The sequence below is a fragment of the Mastigoproctus giganteus genome, chromosome 13, assembly GCF_048544385.1.
Source record: "Mastigoproctus giganteus isolate SK-2022 chromosome 13, ASM4854438v1, whole genome shotgun sequence".
Lineage (NCBI taxonomy): Eukaryota > Metazoa > Arthropoda > Arachnida > Uropygi > Thelyphonidae > Mastigoproctus > Mastigoproctus giganteus.
The window spans coordinates 49,262,605-49,286,462 of record NC_143587.1 but is presented as its reverse complement, the minus strand read 5'-3'; the positions used below and the strand labels follow the sequence as shown (position 1 = coordinate 49,286,462).

The following is a 23,858-nucleotide window of genomic DNA, read 5'->3' as shown; positions in this document are numbered from 1 at the left end:
TGAGAACGATTCGAACTTATATTTGTAATGAAGCATATCTTGTAAAAATGAAGCACACTCAGAGCTCTTTAACTTCCTAAATAATAATGATGTTCCTTCACCCTAGATTAGCATGTTCGTCTAAAAACGTACAAAGCTTCTAAGGTTTAGGTTGCACCAGCCAAAAAAAAAATTCCCGTGTGTGTGTGTGTTAGAGAGAGAGAGAGAGAGAGAGAGAGAGAGAGAGAGAGTGTTTGGTTTGTTTTTTTTTTTAGGAGCATTAGCAACTAAGGCCATATTGCTGTGTGAATATGCGGTGGTCATTCCTTGACCTTTCCGCATTCTCCGTATTTGGTGGTGACGGGCTCGAACCCTGGTCTAATCAAGAAGCGCGTGCTATGCACTTCTGCTCCTTCCCACCTGGCTACGGAGGCGCCTGAGAGAGAGAGAGAGAGAGAGAGAGAGAGAGAGAGAGAAGAATGATGTTATTCTGCTCAGGACCCTGGGTGTGCCAAGCTCATACTCACCAGATGTGAGCCCCTGGGGTTTAATGTGAATGACTTGCAAGTTCCCCTTCCCCCATACTTCTCCTTCAACCCATGCACGGTACTAAGTACTATAGGTTTTGATACCTTTCGTGCTTGGGGTTTTCATAAAAAAAAAAAAAAAAAGATAAAAAAACTTCTACAACAGCAACGTGTGGGATAAGTCAAGCGCTCTGCAATATGGATGATAATGCTATTATGACAAAATATTTAACCGAACAATCAGTTTCACTTAAGTTTAGCAGGTTAGAAAATTAGTCTGCACAGTGGTATCTTCACCGTTCTCCCCACACCGGGTAGAAAAGGTCCGGGTTCGAATCCCATCGATGACGCAAGGAACTTTAATGGGCTTTTTTCACTCCTTGGCTGAGTTAGTCGGTCTCAGGCGTAGATAGCAAGGTTTTCCCCCAGAAAGTGTGGTTTTTTCGTCCAGCAAAACAGACAAATCGACCATAGAACACAAGCAATTAACAGACATAAGACACATTGCACGGCAGATGAATTTAGTTATTCGGGTGACCTAAAAATAAGAAAGTAAAAAAGCATAAGGTCTGCTGTTAATTAATTAATGTCTTTACGCTTTTTATATTCTTGAAACGTTTTATGCCATTTATTTTTAATATGTTTTGTTTTCAGCATTTGCTCGTGTGCTGTGTGGTATAGGAGCATAGAGGACGCTACCACGTGACGACATGATCATAAGTTGAACAGACGTGTTGAGGTTATGCTAGAAATTAAAAAGAATACCTTTTAAATTTTCTTGGAATGCGTTGACAGTCACTATCTTTTGCAGTTTATAAAGACGCTTTTAGAAGAGCAATGTTAGGTTAGTGATAATATACTTTTATCGCGTAATACATGAATTACTGTTCGCTACTGAAAACGGTTTGTAGTTTTTTAAATGTCGGGAACAGTCGACATTTTTATTTGTACTCTGCATGCGGAGTTCGTAGTACACTAACAATAATTCACTTTCAAATTATAGTATTTAGTACGCAGTTTATATGAAAGATATGCATTATATAAAATTCTGGTGTAATAAATTCTGGTTTGTGTAGAAATTTATTTTACGTATGGGCAAAGTGCATAAGGTTTATTGTTCTCATTTTGTATATTGTATAGTTTCAAAGAATTCGAGGTCTCACATCTACATCACGTGCATTATTTTAGCTTAATATTTATTTGCGTTGGCAAAGTTTCGAAATGTGAATACAATATAATGTGTGTGTGTGTACACGTACGTAGTGTGCTGATAACATCTATCGTGAGTGGTGACACGAGGACGAAGTTCCGTTGTGTGGTTGCTAAGCTCCTAACGGTTTTTCGTACATTGGTACAGTAATTAAATTACTACGGGACATCAGAAGTGTGTCAAATAGTGTTCGTTTTTCCCCCTTCCATAATTTCAGAGTATAGAGTAATTGACTATGCAATAATTATTTTCTAAATGTGTATAATACGGTTCAGCGTGCAAACGGACCTTTAAAGAACAAGCTTGCTAAACAGCCTCTGGCTTTATATTGTGGTATTGACTCATGTTTAGTATCATATATGATTTTTGAAAGTTTATATTGAATAACTGGATTATATTACAAATCCCACCAAAATTAGGCTGGCATTAATTTGCATTTTATCATCATTGATTGCACTCATTTCAAAAAGCATTTTGCGTAAAGCCAATAAAATAAAAATAATAAATTGGAGCATCATTCCACGCCTTGTTTTAAGGTCTATTATTTGAAATATTATTAATTAATTTTTTTCTATTTTTTTTTTTTTTTTTTTTGCTTACATAAGCTTGCATTCTTACATCATTTGCCAATACTAATACCACAGCAGTTTCCCCCCCCCCCTTTCTCACTCATTGGTGGACCATGAAGGATTTTTTTTTTTTAAATCCTTTATAAAGTTAAGAGATTGATTAAAATTATTTTTAATATTTATTTTAATAAGCCAAGGATATATTAAATTGTTTAAATATTATAATATGTTCATTAAAATATATATGATGTAAGAAAATTGTACCAGGATGTTTTCAAATATATTAAAAAAAAGTGCATTGGAATATTGAACAAACTTCAAAAAAAAAAAAAAAAAAATTTGATTTTGACAATTAAATTTATAGTAAATTTAAATTGAAGTAGGACCATATGTTAAGAGGGGGTGTTTTGGCCCTTTCATCAGTGGTTAAAAATTAAAATAATAGAATTAATCTAATATGTATATTGAAAATTTATTTTTTTTTACCAGTTTGGAACAGCAGCTTTCCATGGTGCATGTGTATCAATATCAGGTGGAAAATCTTGACAAACACATCAGAAAAAAAGTTATGAGAACACATTTTTACTTGCATTCATTGTATTTGTAAAGATTGTTGAAACCAGGTGCTTCTACTGTGTACACACTAAATATCTGCAGTTATATACATATTGAATCATGCATTTTGTGGTACAATTCAATAAATAAATAAATTAAATAGCTTAAGTAAATTCAAGGAAGAACTGGACAAACTTTTAGAGTGAATAGATGTGTGAATTAGAATGAATTTTTTTTTTTTTTGGCTGATGCTGTATAAGCTTGCTTTCTTTTTTTATTTATGAAACCCCCCCCAAACACGAGAGGTAGAACCTATGGTACTTAGTACTGTGTTTGGGTTGGAGGTTGAGAAGACGAAAGAAGATATTTGTTGACATTAGACTTCTGTAATTTTCAGGCAATACGTATGAAGAAAGATTGTTCCAGAAAACGGCAGTTGAATGAATAAATGAGGAAGATGAAAAGTTGCTTCTGTGAGTTTGAAGTTGGACAGTAAATGGATGTTGACTGGTGATGGCATGTGTTCGGACTGTTTTGAAAGAGAGAGTGGGAATTCTAGAAGCTAATTGAGAAGAACAGTGCCCATGGAAGTATCTGTAGAAAAGGCATGCAGTAGAAACAGTACGTCTATGAGACAGTGAGTGGAGAGACTCTGTTAGAGATAACTCATTAATTAACTTAACTGCCCTCTTCTGAATGGAATCTAGAAACTTGAGAGAGGTTTTGGAGGCACTGCCCCACATGTGGGAACAATATTCCATGGTAGGGCAGATTTGCGATTTGTACAGAGTGAACAGCTATTTGGAAGAAAAGTAATGCCGAGAGTGAAAGAGAAAACTAAGTTTTTTAGAAGTAGAGGAAGCAATATTTGTAATGTGCTTGTGCCAAGAAAGATTAAAAGTCAGGGTAATCCCCAAAAGAGATATATCATCTTCCTTAGAAATCGGAGTGTCACCAAAGATAAGCATAGGAGCTGAAGAATCCTTTTTGCGAGATATAAGATAGGACTAAGTTTTAGAAGGATCGAAATCAACCAAGTTGTTGTTGTTATTTGGTTTTTAGGAACATTAGCAACTAAGGCCATATTGCTACGGGAATATGCGGTTGTCATTTCCTGACCTTTTTGCATCCTCCATATTTGGTGGTCACAGGCTCGAACCCCGGTCTAATCAAGAAGCGTGTGCTACGCACTGCTGCTCCTGCCCACCTGGCTATGGAGGCACCTACTAAGTTGTCTTTGCCCCACTGGAGATCGGCATTTAAGGAATTGGTAGTGGATATTCGAGAAGTTGAAGCTGATTGAGCAAGGCAAGGTTTCTCAAAGTGGAATGCAATGTGCTATCGTCGGCAAAACTATGGATAGGATTTCCAGTCAATGGAAGAAGGTCATTAATATATAACAGGAAAAGAGTGGGGGAAAGAACTGAACCTTGGTGGACACTAGCATTAGTGGAGAAGTTAGAAGACAGAGAGCCATCTACTATCATCCTCAGTGAGCGGTCAGAGAGAAAACTGGATAACCAATTACAAAAAAAGTTGGAAAACCATAAGATGGAAGCTTGTTTAGAAGACTTATGCCAAACAAGATCGAATGCCTTTGAGATGTCAAGAGCAACTGCTTGTGTTTCATTGAACTTTTCCATTAAATTTGACCTTAAATGGGTAACAAAGCCAGAATATCACCAATGGATTGACACTGATGGAATCCATACTGGCGATCATTGATCAGACAGAAGGTATCTAGATAGTTTAAGAGTTGGCAGTTGATTTCTCCATTACCTTAGAAAGGGTAGACGTAATTCGGATGGGAGGGATATGAGATGGAACTGGCTGGATATGAGCAAATTTCCAAGCAGAAGGAAAAACACACCTTTGGAATGAGAAAGTGAAAAATTGCAGCAAAGAACAGGAGTAGGTTCAGGAGCACAGGTTTTGAGAACAAGTGGAGAAATACCATCGGGACCTGGAGCTTTCTTAGCATCAAGGTCAAAATCCATCTGACATCCTTTTGATGGAAGACCACAGGAGGCATTGAATGGAGTGCGTTGGAAATGGTGGGAGGTGTTTTACCAAGATCATTAATACATGAGTTGGAAGAAAAATGGGATGCTGGTAGGTCAGCTTTATCCTTGGCTGAAGTGACAATAGAACCATCTGGTTTTGACAGAAGTGGAAGCAGAGATGGGCAAAAGTTGTGGCCAATAACTTTGGCAAGAGACCAGAATGTTTGGCTACTATTAGGGCAAGAAGCAAGTTTTCTACTCTTAGCATGTTCAAAATCTAGTTTGGACTGATTAATACGAGCTTGCAAGCTTTGCTGTAGGCAGAAAATGAAACTGAAGAATTGGAAACAGCCAATTACACAACATTCTTCTCATGAACAGCCTTAGCATATTTATTGGAAAAGCAAGGTTTAGATAAAGGACGAGATTTTAAAGTGGAGTGTGGAATAAAGGATTCCATTCCTACAAGAATAATTTCATTGACACGATCTGAGCAAACGTTCACATCAGAAGTTTTGAAACAGTAATCCGACCAAAGGAAAGAAGAAAAGAAATCTCGCAAGTCATCCTATTTTGCATCTTGTAATGCCAAACACCATGAGGTTGGGAATAGCCATGAGATAAAGGCTCTATTGGAGAAGAGACAATCGCCAAGTTGTGATCTGAGGTGCCTAAAGGACCACTCACTTTGACTGTGTACTTTGAAGGGTCGTTTGTGAGGAAAAGATCAAGCGTGTTGGCTGTATGGTTAGGATTGTCTGGTATCCTTGTAGATAAATGAACAATATGTGCAAGGTCATCAGTAATTGCAAAAGCCTCAGCATCTCAACCAGCTGGCTTTGTGTGACTAGAGAATGGAAGCCAACTGGAGTTGTGAACATTAAAATCACCAAGGAAAATTACCTCACTGTTAGGAAAGTTGGATGGGAGAAAGTCAAGTTGCAAAGAGAGGAAGTCAAAGAGCTCCAAGTGGTTAGTGGAGTTGGGAGAATGGTGGAGACAACAGATGAATTTGACACAATGAGGTAGAGAGATTTTAAGCCAGAGAAGGTCGAAAAGAGGAGATTCCAAATTACCAAGTCTCTGACATGGAATATCAGAACGGTCATATGCACAAGTACCACCTTTGAGACGAAAGGAATCATACAGCGAATAATTTGGGCAACTGAGATGAGCAGTGGTTGAATCAACTGATAAATGAGATTGTTAGAAAAAGTACACCGGGTTTGGCAGACTGCAAGTGGAAATTGACATCGTTGAGATTAGAACTGAGACCACATATATATGTGAAATGGACTGGGAAGTGTTTGGGAGGTTTAGATCTTTTCACAGATAAGCTTACTCTATTAGTTTGACAATTCATGGTGTATTCAATGATAAGAAAAGTGGGGGGGGGGACATGTATGAAGTAATGAAATTTTTGGATATGGCATACACATGGTAAGAATATACCCAGATCCTTGACATAACGTGGCCTCGACAATGTTCCTGCATACACACTACTCGGGAAGCCTCCTAGAGAGTTACCAATAAGTTTGGTCTGGTGTACTAACTAGCGGCTGGCCTGTGAACACCATTTTAGAGCTCTATCCTCAAAATGTAAGGAAGTTTGGATCTTGCCATGAATCCATCATAACCTCAAAAGACATCAGTCGTACTGCATGATGGAAGAGATGGGGAAGGTTTGACTTGAACTTGGCTCTGGAGACTAAACATGGGTTCCACCACTTCAAGCCTCCAATAAGCAAAGTGTTGATATTGCACTGGTTGGTGGTAGAGTTATCTACCACCTAGTATTGCCTGGTATCACAGAGGGCGGCATTTCTCCATGTGGTGTGGGCACCACACCATGACCCCTTCTTACATTGGTTCACACCTGGGTGGTCACCCACAGTGTGCCTGTGCATGGGTGTTATACCCAGGATTACTAACAGTCCCACCATCGTGAAGGTGCAAGCAGAGAATTTGGCTGTCACAGACCTACCAGACTTCACCGAAATTGGGTCCTCTTGACTTTGAGTGTCACCCAAAATATCAGTTCAATCAGCATTTTAGACTCCCAGGTAGCAAGTACAGCTTGTCTGGCATATCTGAGAGAATGTCTGCGATAACCTCAAGGACCAAATTCTTGCATCATATGCCTCTACTAATGCTAATACTACTAATTTACTAATACTAATTTATTCAGTGATTTCTGTCATTGATATTTAGTTACATATTGATAGTAGTATTTTTTCTTTTATTTACATTACCTATGCACTCTGTTGCTCAAGCAATGTTTAAGGTAACAGTTTTTAAGAGTAAATAATGATCCTGATTCAGAGTGGAAGTTTTTTTTTTGCTATTACTGATTTTGCTGTACACAATGCCTCTATCTTGAAACTCAACTCTGTTTATTGCAACTTTAATCATGTCATGAAATTGCAAAACTTTATTATGCGATATTTAACATATCTGCTTTTTTAATACCGAGCTGGCCATGATCCAGTGGTTAGCATGCATTGTCACAAGTAAGGAGATAGGTTTGAGCTCATACATTGCTGCAAAAGGTGCAAGGGCACATTCGTAAACTATGGCATCAAGAATATGGCCGTATTGAGAATAAATGTGAATTTATTTAGCACTGTCTTGGCAGGTTATGGGAAATTTTCATAATGTTAAGATAAAATACATGGCAAAGGTTTAACTTTTGCTGCATAACGTTTATCAAAAACTTTTTTTGATGATTTTATGAATAAACAAATATATATATAATGATGATGGTGTTCTCTTTCTCTGACAACGTGCACAAGGGGACATAAAATGAAAAAGGATGGCTGCAGGGTAAATGTGCAAAACTTCTTTCAGCCAGAGAGTAATTATTGTTGGGACAGACTGCCATCTGGAATTGGGTAGCTAGAATAAATTTAAGGAAGAATCACACATATTATATTATTAGATAGGATGGACAGATGAGGTGGGTAGTTTTTTTTTTTTTTTGGCTTATGCTGTATAAGCATCATTTTCCAGTACTACTACTAATAATAATAAAGCACTTTTTGGCCATTTGCCAAAGTTTCACTATATTTTTTAGCAACTGACCAATGGGAGCCTTACTCCATATATTTATGTTTAGATTAGAGAATAGAGTTTGATTTCTAAGTTGGAAATTTATCAATGATTATGGCATTTTTGTGACAATTAACATTTGGGAATAACTTTTGTTCTGATGACATTGTAACACTTTTTGTTATGTGATATTTAACATATTCATCTGCTTTTTTAATACCCAGCTTGCCATGAACCACTGATTATAAGTAAGGAGATAGTGGGTTTGAGCCTATATGCTGCCATGATAAGTGCAAGAGCACATTATGAACTGTGGCATCAAAAATGTTGCTGTATTTAATAATAATAAGTTCAATACATATGCAGTCACAATGAATAGTAAACTTTTCCAGACTTAGCTATTGAGAATAAAAAGGAATTCATTTTATTTTTTTAAAAAAATCCCAAACATGAAAGCCATCAAAACCTATAGTACTTAATACTGTGTATGGGTTGAAGGAGATGGGGATGGAGGGGATTCTGGAGACTAAATATGGGTTTCACCACTTCAAGCCTCCGATGAGCAAAGTGGTTGTATTGCACTAGTTGATGAGAATCATCTACACGTGATTTTATTTGGCATTGTTATGGCAGGTTAAGGGAAATTTTCAGAGTATTAAGAAGATAAAATACATGGCAAAGCTTCAACTTGTACTGCGTAACATTGTCATTGTTATTATAAACTTTTTTTTTTAATAATTTTGTGAATACGTGCCTCTGTTCACACAAGAAAAACGTATTCCTTAATTGTAGAAGTAAGGGGAAAATACGTCATACTGAATTAAAAAAACAACTTAGAGCTTTTAGAAAGGAAAACATTTTATTCAAATATGTAGTTAAACTGTAATGGCCAGGTCTGTTGAACAGATATGGCTATTATAGGGTGGTTATGAAGTTTTGCTCACTTTAGAATATCTAGCTCCAACTTAGGCTGAACCATGGGTTTTTCTTTTTTGTATGTTATCACAATTTGCTTGGGGATTCCCCCCCCACACACACACAACCTTCCAGGCACATTTTAGCCACAGTAGCTCTTGTACCAAGGATTGTTAAATCAATCAATCACCTCCCACGTATTCCTTAATTGTAGAAGTAAGGGGAAAATACGTCATACTGAATTAAAAAAACAACTTAGAGCTTTTAGAAAGGAAAACATTTTATTCAAATATGTAGTTAAACTGTAATGGCCAGGTCTGTTGAACAGATATGGCTATTATAGGGTGGTTATGAAGTTTTGCTCACTTTAGAATATCTAGCTCCAACTTAGGCTGAACCATGGGTTTTTCTTTTTTGTATGTTATCACAATTTGCTTGGGGATTCCCCCCCCCCCCCACAACCTTCCAGGCACATTTTAGCCACAGTAGCTCTTGTACCAAGGATTGTTAAATCAATCAATCACCTCCCACAAAGGGATTTTTAATCTGCCTGAATGAAAATCTCCTGACTTTAAGAATCATTTTCTTGCTGGGAAAAAAAAAAAAAAAAAACAGATATTTTTATCAAGCAACCTTGCCAAAGGCTGATTAATTCAGCCATAGTGAGAAGAAAGTCCAAAGATGTCTCTCTGCTCTTCCTAGTCTAGGTTGATTTGGTCCTGTGATTTTTGAATTCAGTACATTGAAGTTAAGCTGGTAGCAAATATGTTAAGTAATTGTGAATGGGTGATTACAAGTGGTGGGTGTGTTATCTCATTGCTACCATTTTGTGTTAACAAGGTATTATGGAAAGATAAGGTTCTGTTAAACTTTATTACAAAATTAGTATACTTTTATTGCAGCTGAGGTAATTTCAAATGGAAACAAATATAAGACAGCTTTATTCAACAACTGTTTTGAATGATGTCTGAAGACTGGTCAAGTCTGGAGCTAGACTCCTTCAAGACATCTAGTGGAATTCATGCCATGATGTGTGTGGGCTGTAATTTGCAGAAAAAGTGGCTTTACTAGATATTTAATAAAGGTTTCTAATTTTTTGGCCATTGAGTAAAGGATGTTTTCTTTTAGTCAAGTTGCTAATTACTAGAATAAATTACCTTCATGGGTAATTCAGGTAAAACAGCTTGTGGAAATTCAGAGGTCAGCTGGGTAGGTATCTATGTGAGGATGGAAAAGTATAGTTAATTAATTTTATTTTTTTTAATACATATGTATTTTTTATTATTATTTTTTCTTTTTTTTTGACTGATGCGACAAAAGCCTGGGGCTTTCTTGCACCATATGATTGTTACTAAAATAAGATGGGACCCCTCCCCCATATGCTTTTCATTTAATTTGACAGAGCTGTTGATGCACCAATAAATCTTTTTGTTTTCTATGTATCAAGAGCTCTTGACTAGTTAGTAGAAGATTAGGCAGGAATTTGACTTTTTTTCTCTTTGTCTGTTACTTTTACTAATCCATCAAAAGCTACCTGGTTAGTTGGTGGTAATGCCCTTGCTTGCATGTAGCAGTACTGAAAACTTGGAAAGTAAAACTGACCTCCGTGGCTAAAAGGAGCAACAGCGAACTTTGAAACATGCATCTCTAAACTTGATGCCTATGAATGCACATTACTCAAACTGTGATCTTTCTGGTACCAAAAGATTTAAGACAGATACAGTGGGCAAGTTTTCTTTCTTAATCTTTCATTCACTGGCAAATTGGCTAATGAGTAAACTTTTGCCATCCTCATAAAAAATGTTTATAAAAATTATAGCCCAAAGTATGCATATATATATAAATAAAAAATACTTCCCTTCTAGTAATTTGTCCAAAACTTACTTAAATTTACTCAAACTATCCACCTCCACAATACTAGGTGAAAGATTATTCCAACAATTGACTATCTATTGGCAAATGAGAATTTCTGCGTATCTAATCTACAACCATTCTTTTCCAATTTAAATTTATGATATCTGGTTCAGCTATTTTTGAGCCATATATATAGTTTTAAAAAAGACATTTATTATATAAACGTATAATGTATACAAAAGTCTGGATAGGGGTTCCTTTCCCCTGGCCTGGAGAACTGCACTATTGAGATTGATAGTTAAAAGTCCAGGTAAGACACCAGAAGAGCCTGGTGTATACCATCTGATTGCCTTGTTATCGGTATTGGCTAAAACATATGAACGCCTATGTATAAGTAGGATGATAGATATGAGCAAAGAATGTTGTCTTCTTGTAATCAGTTTGGTTACAGGAAAGGGAAATCAACAGAAGATGCCAGATGGTGAGGTATGTACAAGAGTACAATGGGTGGTAAGTGCTGGGTGTGTTTGTCGATTTTCACGGTGTGTCCGATAGGCTGTGGTGGGAGGGGATCCTGTCTAGGCTAAGAATTACACTGTCTTTAGACAGTATTTTGAGAAAAGGAAAGTAATTGTAAGAACTGTATATACAGAGACAGAAAGAGAGGTAACAGGATGTCCTCAGGGCTTGGTACATAAGTTTTTGATGCAGGACTATGTTGGAATTGATGTTCTGGCATATGCTGATGACCTTCTCTTCCTGTAGGCCTCGTTTTAGGAAAGATGTAGAGCTGCTGGAACAAGTACAGAGAAGGACAATGAGATTGGTGAGGGGAACAAAGGGTTGGTGTTACCAAGAAAGACTTAAGTTCTGCAAATTGTATCTTCTGGAGACTAGGCACCTCCGAGGTGATCTAATTGAGGTGTATAAGGCCTTGAATGGATTGAACAAGCTCAGTGCTAATGGGATTCATCCTCTTGCTCAGATTACTCACCTGAGAGGGCATAAATTCAAATTGAGGAAAGACAATTGTAGAATAGATGTGCAGAAATTCGCCTTTAGCCAGCAGGTAGTTGATAGTTGGAACAAACTTCCATCTGTTGTAGTGGAGGTCAGCAACTTAAATAAGTTCAAGGCAGAACTAGACAAATATTTGGAGTGAATGTATGGGTGAAATAGGAAGGGTGTGGTTGTTTTCTTTTCTTTTTTTTCGCTGATGCTATATAAGCTTGCTGTTTTTGCATCATATGCCCCTGCTAATGCTAACTTTGGAGATATTATGGTGGATATTTCCATTTCTACATTGAAATCAGTTACATAGAATATGATTTTCTCAGTCAGATGGGAAGCTGGATTTTGGTTTAAAATCCAAAATTAATCAAAATTAATTATAGATTAATTAAAAATACTTTTAGATGTACTTTAATTTCTAAACCAGATGGAATTTAGATGTGATACAAGTGAAGGCTAGGATTAGGTTGCAAGTCTTTTTGTTGGCCCGTGATGCAATTTTTTTTCAAGGAATTATTCCGCTAACCTGTTTAGATGTGTGGGACAGATTAAAGTTTACTATAATCTGTGTATTGATGTATGAAGTCTCCTAATTATTCATTCTGCCACATTATTTATGGCCTCCCATTTGCACCTGGTGGAAGCTGCATAGTGTGTATTAAGTGATGCTTCAAGCGTGATTTTCACAGTTGGTGCTTAAAACATTGGCAAGTTACTGGATGTGGAATGCACAAAATGTCCATGGGAGTCCTTTATAAAATGGCTACTGTTTTGATGCTTCCATCTCTTGATAGGTGATTATGATATTATAGATTATATCCACCATTTAGGACAGAAACACTTGGTTTAGGGGATGTAAAGCTTGTTTCTGTGTTTTGGTAGAATATCTTTTAATCTTTTTTTTTTTTTCAGTGTTGATCTTTAATGGTACTGGCTCCATTATTCAGAGAACAGGTATTTAGATTATTATTATTATTAGCCATGTTTAGTCTCTAGAGCTAAGTTCCGGTCAACCTTTCCCTATCTCTTCCATCATGCAGTATGATTGATGACTTTTGAGGTAATGATGAACGTCGTGGCGAGATCCAATATTCCTTACATTTCGAGGGTACAGCTCTAAAACGGTGTTCGCAGGCCGGCCGCTAGTTAGTACACCGGACTGAACCTATTGGTAACTCTCTAGGAAGCTTCCGGATCAGCTAGTGTATAATCTTGCTGCCTCTACTCTGCCAGATAGTGACTGGAGGGAGTCCGAGTAGTGTGTATGCGGGGAGCATTGTCGAGGCCACGTTATGTCAAGGATCTGGGTATATTCTTACCACATGTACGCCATATCCAAAAATTTCATTACTTCATACAGCATGTCCCACCTACTTTTCCTTACTATTGAATACACCATGAATTGTCAAACTAATAGAGCAAGCTTATCTGCGAAAAGATCTAAACCTCCCAAGGACTTCCTAATTCATTTCACAAATATACGTGGTCTCAATTCTAATCTCAACGATGTCCATTTCCACTTGCAGTCTGCCAAACCCCATGTACTTTTTCTGACAGAATCTCAGTTATCAGTTGATTCATCTACTGCTCATCTCAGATGCCCAAATTATTCGCTGTATGATTCCTTTCGCCTCAAAGGTGGTACTTGTGCATATGTCCGTTCTGATATTCCCTGTCAGAGACTTGGCAATTTGGAATCTACTCTCTTTGATCTTCTCTGGCTTAAAATCTCTCTACCTCATTGTGTCAAATTCATCTGTTGTCTCTACCGTTCTCCCAACTCCACTAATCACTTGGAGCTCTTTGACTTCCTCTCTTTGCAACTAGACTTTCTCCAGTCCAACTTTCCTAACAGTGAAGTAATTTTCCTTGGTGATTTTAATGTTCACAACTCCAGCTGGCTTCCGTTTTCTAGTCACACCGACCCAGCAGGTCGAGATGCTGAGGCTTTTGCAATTACTAATGACCTAGCACAGATTGTTCATTTACCTACAAGAATACCGGACAATCCTAATCATACAGCCAATACGCTTGATCTTTTTCTCACAAACAACCCTTCTAAGTACAAGGTTGAAGTGAGAGGTCCTTTAGGCACTTCAGATCACAACTTGGTGATTGTCTCTTCTCCAATGGAACCTTTATCTCATGGCTATTCCCAACCACGTGTTGTTTGGCATTACAAGAATGCAAAATGGGATGACCTGCGAGACTTCTTTTCTTCTTTTCCTTGGTCGGATTACTGTTTCAAAACTTCTGATGTCAACGTTTGCTCAGATCGTGTCAGTGAAATTATTCTTGCAGGAATGGAATCCTTTATCCCACACTCCACTTTAAAATTTTGTCCTTTATCTAAACCTTGGTTTTCCAATAAATGTGCTAAGGCTGTCCAAGAGAAGAATGTTGCATATCGTAATTGGCTTGTTTCTAATTCTTCAGTTTCATTTTCTGCCTACACCAAAGCTCGCAACAGTTGTAAAGCAGTTATTAACCAGTCCAAACTAGAGTTTGAACAGGCTAAGAGTAGAAAACTTGCTTCTTGCCCTAATGGTAGCCGAGCATTCTGGTCTCTTGCCAAAGCTATTGGCCGCAACTTTTGCCCATCTTTACTCCCACCTCTGTCCAAACCAGATGGTTCTGTTGCCACTTCAGCCAAGGATAAAGCTGACCTTCTAGCATCCCATTTTTCTTCCAGCTCATGTATTAATGATCTTGGTAAAACACCTCCCACCATTCCCAACACGCTCCATTCAATGCCTCCTGTGGTCTTCCGTCAAAAGGATATCAGAAGGATTTTGATGAATCTTGATGCTAAGAAAGCTCCAGGTCCTGATGGTATTTCTCCACTTGTTCTCAAAACCTGTGCTCCTGAACTTACTCCTATTCTTTGCCGCCTTTTTTCACTTTCTTATTCCAAAGGTGTTTTTCCTTCTGCTTGGAAATTTGCTCATATCCAGCCAGTTCCTAAAAAGGGTAACAAATCCCTCCCATCCAATTATCGTCCCATTGCAATTACTTCTACTCTTTCTAAAGTAATGGAGAAATCAATTAACTGCCAACTCTTAAACTACCTAGAAACCTTCCGTCTGATCAACGATCACCAGTATGGATTCCGTCAGTGTCGATCCACTGGAGATATTCTGGCTTATGTTACCCATTTATGGACTAATTCAATGGAAAGGTTCGATGAAACACAAGTAGTTGCTCTTGACATCTCAAAGGCTTTTGATCGTGTTTGGCATAAAGGTCTTCTAAACAAGCTTCCATCTTATGGTTTGCCAACTGTTTTTAATAATTGGTTATCCAGTTTTCTCTCTGATCGCTCACTGAGGGTGATGGTAGATGGCTCTCTGTCTTCTAACTTCTCCACTAATGCCGGTGTCCCCCAAGGTTCAGTTCTTTCCCCCACTCTTTTCCTCTTGTATATCAATGACCTTCTTTCATTGACTGGAAATCCTATCCATAGTTTTGCCGATGATAGCACACTGCATTCAACTTTCCATTTTGAGAAACCTTGTCCTGCTCAATCAGCTTCAACTTCTCGAAAATCTGCTACGAATTCCTTAAATGCCGATCTTCAGGTAATTCTCCAGTGGGGCAAAGACAACTTAGTTGATTTCAACCCTTCTAAAACTCAGTCTTGTCTTATATCTCGCAAAAAGGATTCTTCTACTCCTATGCTTATCTTTAATGACACTCCGATTTCTAGGCAGAATGATATATCTCTTTTGGGGATTACCCTGACTTCTAATCTCTCTTGGCACAAGCACATTACAAATATTGCTTCCTCTGCATCTAAAAAACTTGGTTTTCTCTTTCGCTCTCGGCGTTACTTTTCTTCCAAACAGCTGCTCACTCTGTATAAATCGCAAATTCGCCCTGCCATAGAATATTGTTCCCATATCTGGGGTGGTGCCCCCAAAACCTCTCTCCGGCTTCTTGATTCCATTCAGAAGAGGGCAGTTAGGTTAATTAATGATTCATCTCTAACAGAGTCTCTCCACTCGCTTTCTCATAGACGCACTGTTTCTGCTGCATGCCTCTTCTACAGATACTTCCATGGGCACTGTTCTTCTGAATTGGCTTCTATAATTCCTGCTCTCTCTTTCAAAACAGTCCGAACACGTGCCGCCACCAGCCAACATCCATTTACTGTCCAACTTCAAACCCACAGAACCAACTTTTCATCTTCCTCATTTATTCATTCAACTGCCGTTTTCTGGAACAACCTTCCTTCATACGTATTTCCTGAAAATTACAATCTACAGAAGTTCAAGTCCAATGTCAACAAATATCTTCTTTCGTCTTCTTAACCTCAAACCCAAGCACGGTACTAAGTACTATAGGTCCTAATACCTCTCGTGTTTGGGGTTCACATAAAAAAAAAAAAAAAAAAAAAATATGGTACAAAGAATTCTGAGGCTTATGCTGCACCAGCCAAAAAAAAAAAAAAAAAAATTCTCAAGTTACCCTGAGAGAGAAGTAGAAAGGAATCACCAAGAAAGAGACGAATGATGATATCCAACTCAGGAACCTGGGTTTGCCAAGCCCATACTCACCAGATGTGAGCCCCCGGGGTTAAATTATGGAGCATTAGCAAAATAATTGGATGTAACTATAGTAATGTCTCTGCTGTTATTTGTTGATAGTGATAAATTTTCATGATAGTAATTTGATTTTTGTTCTAGAGTTTGTGGAACCAAGAAAATTTGAGCCATTTCATTGGAATCTTGTATGCATGGATGTACATTGAACTTAGATAAAAGGATATTAACAGTATTAATTGGTATTGATATTTAAGTTGTTGACATAATGGCTAAAATACAGGGTGGTTTAATTAAATTGCATTGCTTCAAAAGCCTGAATGACGAAAAGGAAAAATTCCTGTAAAGTGCTACTAGGAATAAATGGAATTGGATATTGTACACGAGTGGAATAATTATGCATTAAGTTTATTCAGAATGTAAACAGTATCTATGTTAAACATTAATATTCGGTAAACATCTTCAGTGCAATGTCAACAGTTTACACGTATTAAGAGATAACTACGAATTAATACACTGTTACACTTTTTTTTTTTTTTTTTAATCTTAAAAACACATTGCTGGAACTTCTGCTAATCCTTTGGTCACATGCACTATGCCTATCAGTGATCAGAATGTTCAAGAAAGAAAAGAAAAGAATTGTCATAGTCAGATGATCCCTTACTGGTCAATTAGAGGAACCCAGTAACCCCACACTACCCCACCTGCAAAGATTCTCTTGTAATTTTATGGCCTCCCATTTGCATTTGGTGGAAGCTAAAATTTAACTTTTCTTTGATAAAATATCCCCACCCTAATTATTTTGAAAATCAAAGTTTTGTACATTAAAAGCACAGGAGCATATGTAGGCATGTTCAGCAGTCTTTGATTTTCTAGTACAGTAAACCCCCGCGAATAGCGGGGAGTTACGTTCCTGAGAAGTGTCGCGAATACTGAGTTATGGCTCCCATAGTAATAAAGGGGTTCCGTTCCAAAGTATGAAATATATAAGAAAAACTAGTCTAAAATTTTGTCTATGTATGTATTATATGTACCTTCATAATACGACTATGTACATAGTGAAATGCAAGCATATGGCATCGAAATGAAAATAAGAAAATTTAATATTAAATGTAATATTTATTAAAATTTCAAACAAATCTTTCAAACCAGCGCCTTTGCTAGCAAAAAAAAACTTATCCCGCCAGTGCTATCACTAGTTTCGCTAAAGTGTTAATAAAGGAGTTTTGCCTTTTCACGAATGATGAGTGAACTTACGGAATTTTATTTTGAGTTCGGTCTTCTATCCACAGATTTAAAGCGTTTTCCATTTTTTCTAATTTAACATCACGAGTTACAGAGCAAATTTTTGAAGCAATTAGCGCGTTTTCACGGACACTACGGCGGATTTTTTCTTCCGATTTCTTTATTGATCGTACCGTTGACTCATTGATTTTATAATGTTTTGCCACTGAGGAGCCGACCGGGCTAGCCGAGTGGGTAAAGTACCTGCCCGGCAACCCAAAGGTTGCGGGTTCGATTCCCGCCTCGGGCTTGGATCAAAGTACTGCGAAAACCTTGGGAGGTGCAATATGGCCACAGAAGCCGATGCGCCAACAACTACCAAATCACAAATCACAATCGCCACTGAGGAGACACTTTCACCATTAGAAAATTTGTCTAATAACTCAATTTTATTCGCTAATGTCATCACCTTCTTTGATATTTTCACATTTCTCTTGTTATTCGTAGCCATATTTTTGTACGGGTTAGAAAGAACTTGTCCACAATAAAGTCACTTTCGTCTGTTAACATTCTCGAAAAAGTCTGTTTTACACTGCAAAACGGTAGATTTATCACTTTTGTAAGCATATCAATTTATAAATTGATAAATTTATTCAATTTATAAGCATATAAATTAAAAGCAAACGACGAAAACTTCCGTTACAAGCGCATAACACATACTGAACAAGGATTAGCGAAAAACATCCACGCTCGCGATTTTGTCACCCCTCTCTCCCCACCCACTGAGCGCTGTTTTGACCGGGAAAGATAATTTTAGCCACGCCCATGTTTTTTTATGGCGGATAATATTCACGGCGCTTTAAAATTCACATTTTTTTAGATTTCATTTTATATTAAATCAGCGATCGCGAAACCGCGAATACAGATACCGCGAATAGCGGGGGCTCACATCTGGTGAGTATGGGCTTGGCACACCCAGGGTCCTGAGCTGGATATCATCATTCTTCTCTTTCTTGGTGATTCCCTTCTACTTTTGACTCTCTCTCTCTCTCTCTCCCAGGGTAACTCGGGAACTTTTTTTTTTCCCTGGTGCAGCATAAGCCTCAGGCTTCCTTGCACCATATGGCTATTAATAATAATTTCCTTAAAGGCAAGATACTGTGAAATCAGAGGGGTAGCTGAATGCATTTCCAGATTCTCCTATACTTTAATGTAAAAAAAAAAAAAAAAAAAATTAAATAAGATGAGGGAGGGAAAGAGATTTTACCAAAAGAATAGTTAAAGAAGCCATGTATATAAGAAAAAATTTAAAGGTAGGATGATAAGTAGAATCTGGAATTAGAATTAATAGTATTAATTGGTGGTTATTTCTTAATGGAAATAACCTACAAAGGAAACAATTCTTTTGAAGTTATGATTAGAGGAATGTGTATACAATTATTTTAAGATTTTTTTAAATTGTTTCTGTTTGCCATAATAGTGAAACCTTTAAAATTTCCAGTTATTATATTAACTGTATTTCGATGTTCCCCCAAATGTCTGGTTTTAGTGAATTTCATTTATACCCTTCTGGAATTAAAGATAAGGTATACAAGCCACCAATATAAATTTTTAGCTGATTATGGAGTTGTTGACAGGAATTCCATTGAAAACATTATAGATGTTTTCTTCCTCCTCTGAGTATTAGGATCAAATAACAATTCCACTAAAATTTATTTAGTGTATTATAGTTGGTTGAATTTGCCTCAGATTTGTGGGCATTTTTTTGTTTGTATGTTTGTTCATTCTGAACCTACTTAAGGTGTCTCCTGAGGCATAATCTCACACCCAAAATTTATACATGAAATTTTTAAACTCTTAATTGTATAAGTATTATATAAAGCAAGGTAAAATGTCAACATTCAACAAGTAACATAGAATTCAAACTTGGTCATTTGGCCTAGAGCCCTGCATCATGTCAAGCACTAATGGAAACCTGCTTGTTACCTCCAGGCTGGTCAGGTTTCAGGTAATTTTGTGGTTCACAGGTCATGTGTAGTTTCAGTTTTTGAATGTAACTAATTTAATACAATATCAAATTAATATATCGCTTCATAAAATAGCTGTTTTAATTAGTTTTTTCTAAATAATATTAAATATACAACAGGTGTGTGTTGTTTTTTTGTGTAATTTGAATTATACACAATACTACTCCACACTGTATAGATTTAAATTTTTCTTTTTTATATATCCACTCCCCTCCCCTCTCAATATTGTCCAGATGTGAAAAGTAGAAAAATTAGACATCCTTTTATAATTCCAGGGGATTCTTCACATTCTCTTGGTTTTGGAAAATGAGAAATTACACTACTTTGCTCCTTCATGTCTGTTTCTTTTCTTCTTTTTTTTTTTTTTCCTGCACTGGAGTAGTATATCCTTTTCATCTTTCTTACAGTTACTGCTGTATTGATATTAAAGGGAAAGAGGATGCTTCTTTAGACAACTATTATGCATAACATTGCTATACACTTGCATTACTTTTATAGTGACCATTTGTCTTGCTTGCAAATCCTACTCTGCTTTGCAGAAGTCCTCCCATTTTTTTTTTTTTTTAAATTCTGCCTTGCTTTCACACTTAACTCCACCTGGCACAAAGACAGGAAAAGCAGAATTAATTTGCAATTGGCACTTTTAACTCAAATTCATGTTATTACTCCTTGTCACTGTTGTTTCTTATATATTTCTTATAAAACTGTATCCTGTCTTAATGAGTAATTTATCTGTTATTTGGTTGCCTGCTCACATTGCTGTATGTATTTAATATATGTGTGTTTACAGTTAGTATTAAACTTGTCATTATTTATTCTGTCTTCTGTTTCACTCTGTCACAATAATCCACAATAATAATTACATAGTGTTCAGTAATGCTTATTCTTTATTCTTCTGTTTTAGACAGACATATTTAGTCTATGTAAATATTGTGAATTTCAGGATTGAACAACAAAATAATGTTGATTGATATGAGATAGGTGAATGAATTTTTACATATTTTGTAAAATTAAGTGCTTTGTGAAAATTTAAAACAAATGGAGTAGTATGTATTATGCTTACCACAAATTAATGCTGCCATTGAATGTTTCTTTTATATATATAGAGGGAGAGAATAAAATTTTGACTAATGGAAATGGTAAAAAGCTAGAACTTTCAGGTTTGGTTTACAGGTGTTTTAATTTTATATTCACAAAAGCATTATCTGGCTGTATTATAAAGAAGTATTCCATTTTGTTGTTGCCAGAAGATGTCAGCATATCTAGGTATAGCTTTTCATGAATACTTGGCCCAATGTGCAAACTATGTTTTTACTGGATTGGTTTTTCCATAAAATTCTTTCCAGTGTTGGTGGTCAATTGTAACCATGTTGGCAGATAGTTTGTTAAAATTTCAACAAATGATTGATAATTATCGAATGAACTGAGACCCAAGTATAGAATGTTCACTTCTACCGAAAGCCAGTGGTCTTTTCACATGTTTTGAATTGATTTATGGCTTTTGGTTTTTTTTTTTTTATTTTTATTTTGGAGCATTAACAACTAAGGCCATATTGCTCCTTGGATATGCGGTGGTTATTCCCTGACCTTTCCGCATCCTCTGTATTTGGTGGTCACGGGCTTGAACCCCCCAGTCTAATCAAGAAGCATGTGCTACACACTGCTGCTCCTGCCCACCTGGCTATGGAGGCACCTGATTTATGACTTGGGAAACTAGTCTGAAACTATCTGTCATTGTCATTAACATCTGTTTTAATTATTCAGCTGTATAGAATGCAGACCTCACATAATTTCAATGTTTATTAGTCAAAATGCTTTGAAGTGAAGGAGTATTTCTAGTCAAGGTTTAAAATTTTTTTCCCCCTTCCAACACTAGCAGAAGGCTAATGGTAAAACAGTTAATGCCATTATTTCATCATATTTAAAATGGTTGATTTGAATCAACCATTGTAAATATGAGAGAAAAGTTCAAGAACTTATTTTAAGCAGGCAAACAGCATGTATTGGCACAGTTTCTGTGTGCATTGTTGGTGTTAAAACCTATTGGATTTTAGCAGTCCTAACCTAGTTCATGTACCCTAGTTTAGTGTAAATATGATTTCATCATTAAGAAGTGTTAAATGTGTGAACTGTTCTGCATACTGCAAAACATAATTTTTCATTGCACATTTGAATTTAAATGCAGAAAATACAGATAATCTCTTAAATTTAGAAAATGCAATCAAAAAATCTACAAAATTGTTAAACTGCTGGCATTATTTGAAAGAACAGCATGTTTGTAACATTCATATCTATTTCCATGCAGTATGATCAAATTAAGGAAATGTGGCTGGAAGGATCTGAGAAGCATTGTCTTGATTTTAAACTCTGTTAATTAAAAAAAAAATTAGCATTTCTGGAGCAATTTAAAAAAGCTCTAGATGGGCGGAAGCTTAAAGGTGCCTCCAGCCTTCACTTATGGATGGAGAAATTATTTTTGTACTTAAAAGAAAATGTATGTATTCTACAAAGAAAATTTTGACTACATTTATTACATAAGATTTCTTTGTGTTTTCATCCAAATCCAAAAAGGTTCCACCCTTCAGTTAATGAGGTGGAAAGAATAGAAATAAATGAACATAAAGAAAAGCAGTTTAATATGAAACTTGAAGCTGGAATTACATTATTGCCTAACAACACCAATAGAATGGAATTAAAAGGTTCAACAGAAAGAAAAAGGACTATTTATTTGATGTGGAAGATTCAAGTAGAGTTATCTTCCACATCAAAGTGGTATTGGCTTTCTGGTCCATAAAGATATTAAAAACAACATTTTGAAATTCAAAAGTACATCACCAAGGGTGTCAAGACTACTATTCAGGATTTCTAAGAGGTACAAACTTAAGGTTATAATGATATGTGCATCAACATTGAGCCATGATGATGAAGAGGTTGAAGAAATGTACACCGAAATTGAGAGACTTCTAGATGAACAGAAAACTCACTACACCATCATTATGGGGGACTTCAATGCTAAGGTTGGAAAGAAGCAAAACAGCACAGAAATGGAAACTATAGGAAATTTTGGAATTGGTGAAAGAAATGAAAGAGTTGTTGTTATTTGGTTTTTAGGAGCATTAGAAACTAAGGCCATATTGCTCTGGGGATATGCGGTGGTCATTCCCTGACCTTTCCGCATCCTCCGTATTTAGTGGCTCACGGGCTCGAACCCCGGTCTAATCAAGAAGCGTGTATTATGCACTGCTGCTCCTGCCCACCTGGCTACGGAGGCACCATGAAAGAGGTGAAAGACTTGTGAAATTTGCAGAATCTCGAGGAATGTCAATGAACACTTTATTCAAGAAAAGGGTGAACAGAAAATGGACATGGAAGAGCCCAAGTGGATTAACAACTAATTAAATTGACCTCATCCTCACTAACAAATTATATTGTGAACAATGTTACCGTCCTGAACAAGGTAAATGTTGGAAGTGATCACAGAATGGTAAGATGCACACTTGATGATATAGATGTAAGAAAAGATAAAACTGACTCGAGTAAATAGTACAAAGGTCTTTGAGATAACAGAAGATGGGAAAAAGCAGTATGTGCTGAAACTTAGGAACAAGTTTGAGCCACTGTAGACCTTTCAGGACCAAGATATCAGTGAAGAATACAACTTTCTGAAAGTGATAAAGCCCAAGAAACCTCTAGGTAAAAAGAAATCCAAAGAAAAAAAAATTAGTAAAGAAACACTTGTCATGATTAACCGAAGATGACAAATGAAGAACAAGATAAACACTGACAAGGAACAAAATTGAGTATATTGAGTTTATGAAAAGCCATTAGAAAGCGACTCATAGAGGATATAAGAAGATTTAACACAAGAAAAATTGAACAAGCATTAAGAGAAAACAAAGGACTTAAATCAGCAATAATACAGAAAGACATGATACTGAATCTGAAGAATAGTGATGTTATAATTCAAATATGCAGAAGACTACTGTAAAGTATTATATAAGGAGCAAGGAATGATGCCAAAGTGAGGAAGATGGATCACAAATTAGCAACTCATACTATATACCCAGTATCTTTCCTGATGAGGTAAAATAGGCATTGAAGGAAATAATCAAAAAGCACCAAGTGAAGATGAAGTTATTGCAGAATTATTAAAATTAGGAGGAAGAGACATGACACAGAAACTGAAAAACTCCTCACAAAATATATTAGTAAAGGCATGATGCCAAAGGACTGGAATAATGCAATCATAATTTTGCTGCACAACAGAGGAGATAAATCAGAAATTGAAAATTATAGACCAATTAGCTTGTTGTCCGACATCTATAAGTTGTTCACAAGGGTCATTGCTAACAGATTAGACAGAATACTTGATGAGCATCAACCGAAAGAGCAAGC

The 23,858-nt window shown here is 36.5% G+C and overlaps 1 protein-coding gene across 2 annotated transcripts in view; it reads left to right on the top strand.

The window, feature by feature from the left end:
- Positions 1–1,218: 1,218 nt before the first annotated feature.
- LOC150076027 (uncharacterized) overlaps positions 1,219–23,858 on the top strand; it is a 48,276-nt gene continuing 25,636 nt past the window's right edge. Inside the window, exon 1 of one of the 2 annotated variants that reach the window (XM_090387024.1) lies at positions 1,219–1,350. The gene's annotated coding sequence lies outside the window, so the exon portion shown is untranslated. Of the gene's footprint in view, positions 1,351–1,992; positions 2,050–23,858 lie in introns of those variants that run through there. The other variant, XM_090387025.1, reaches the window with a different exon arrangement.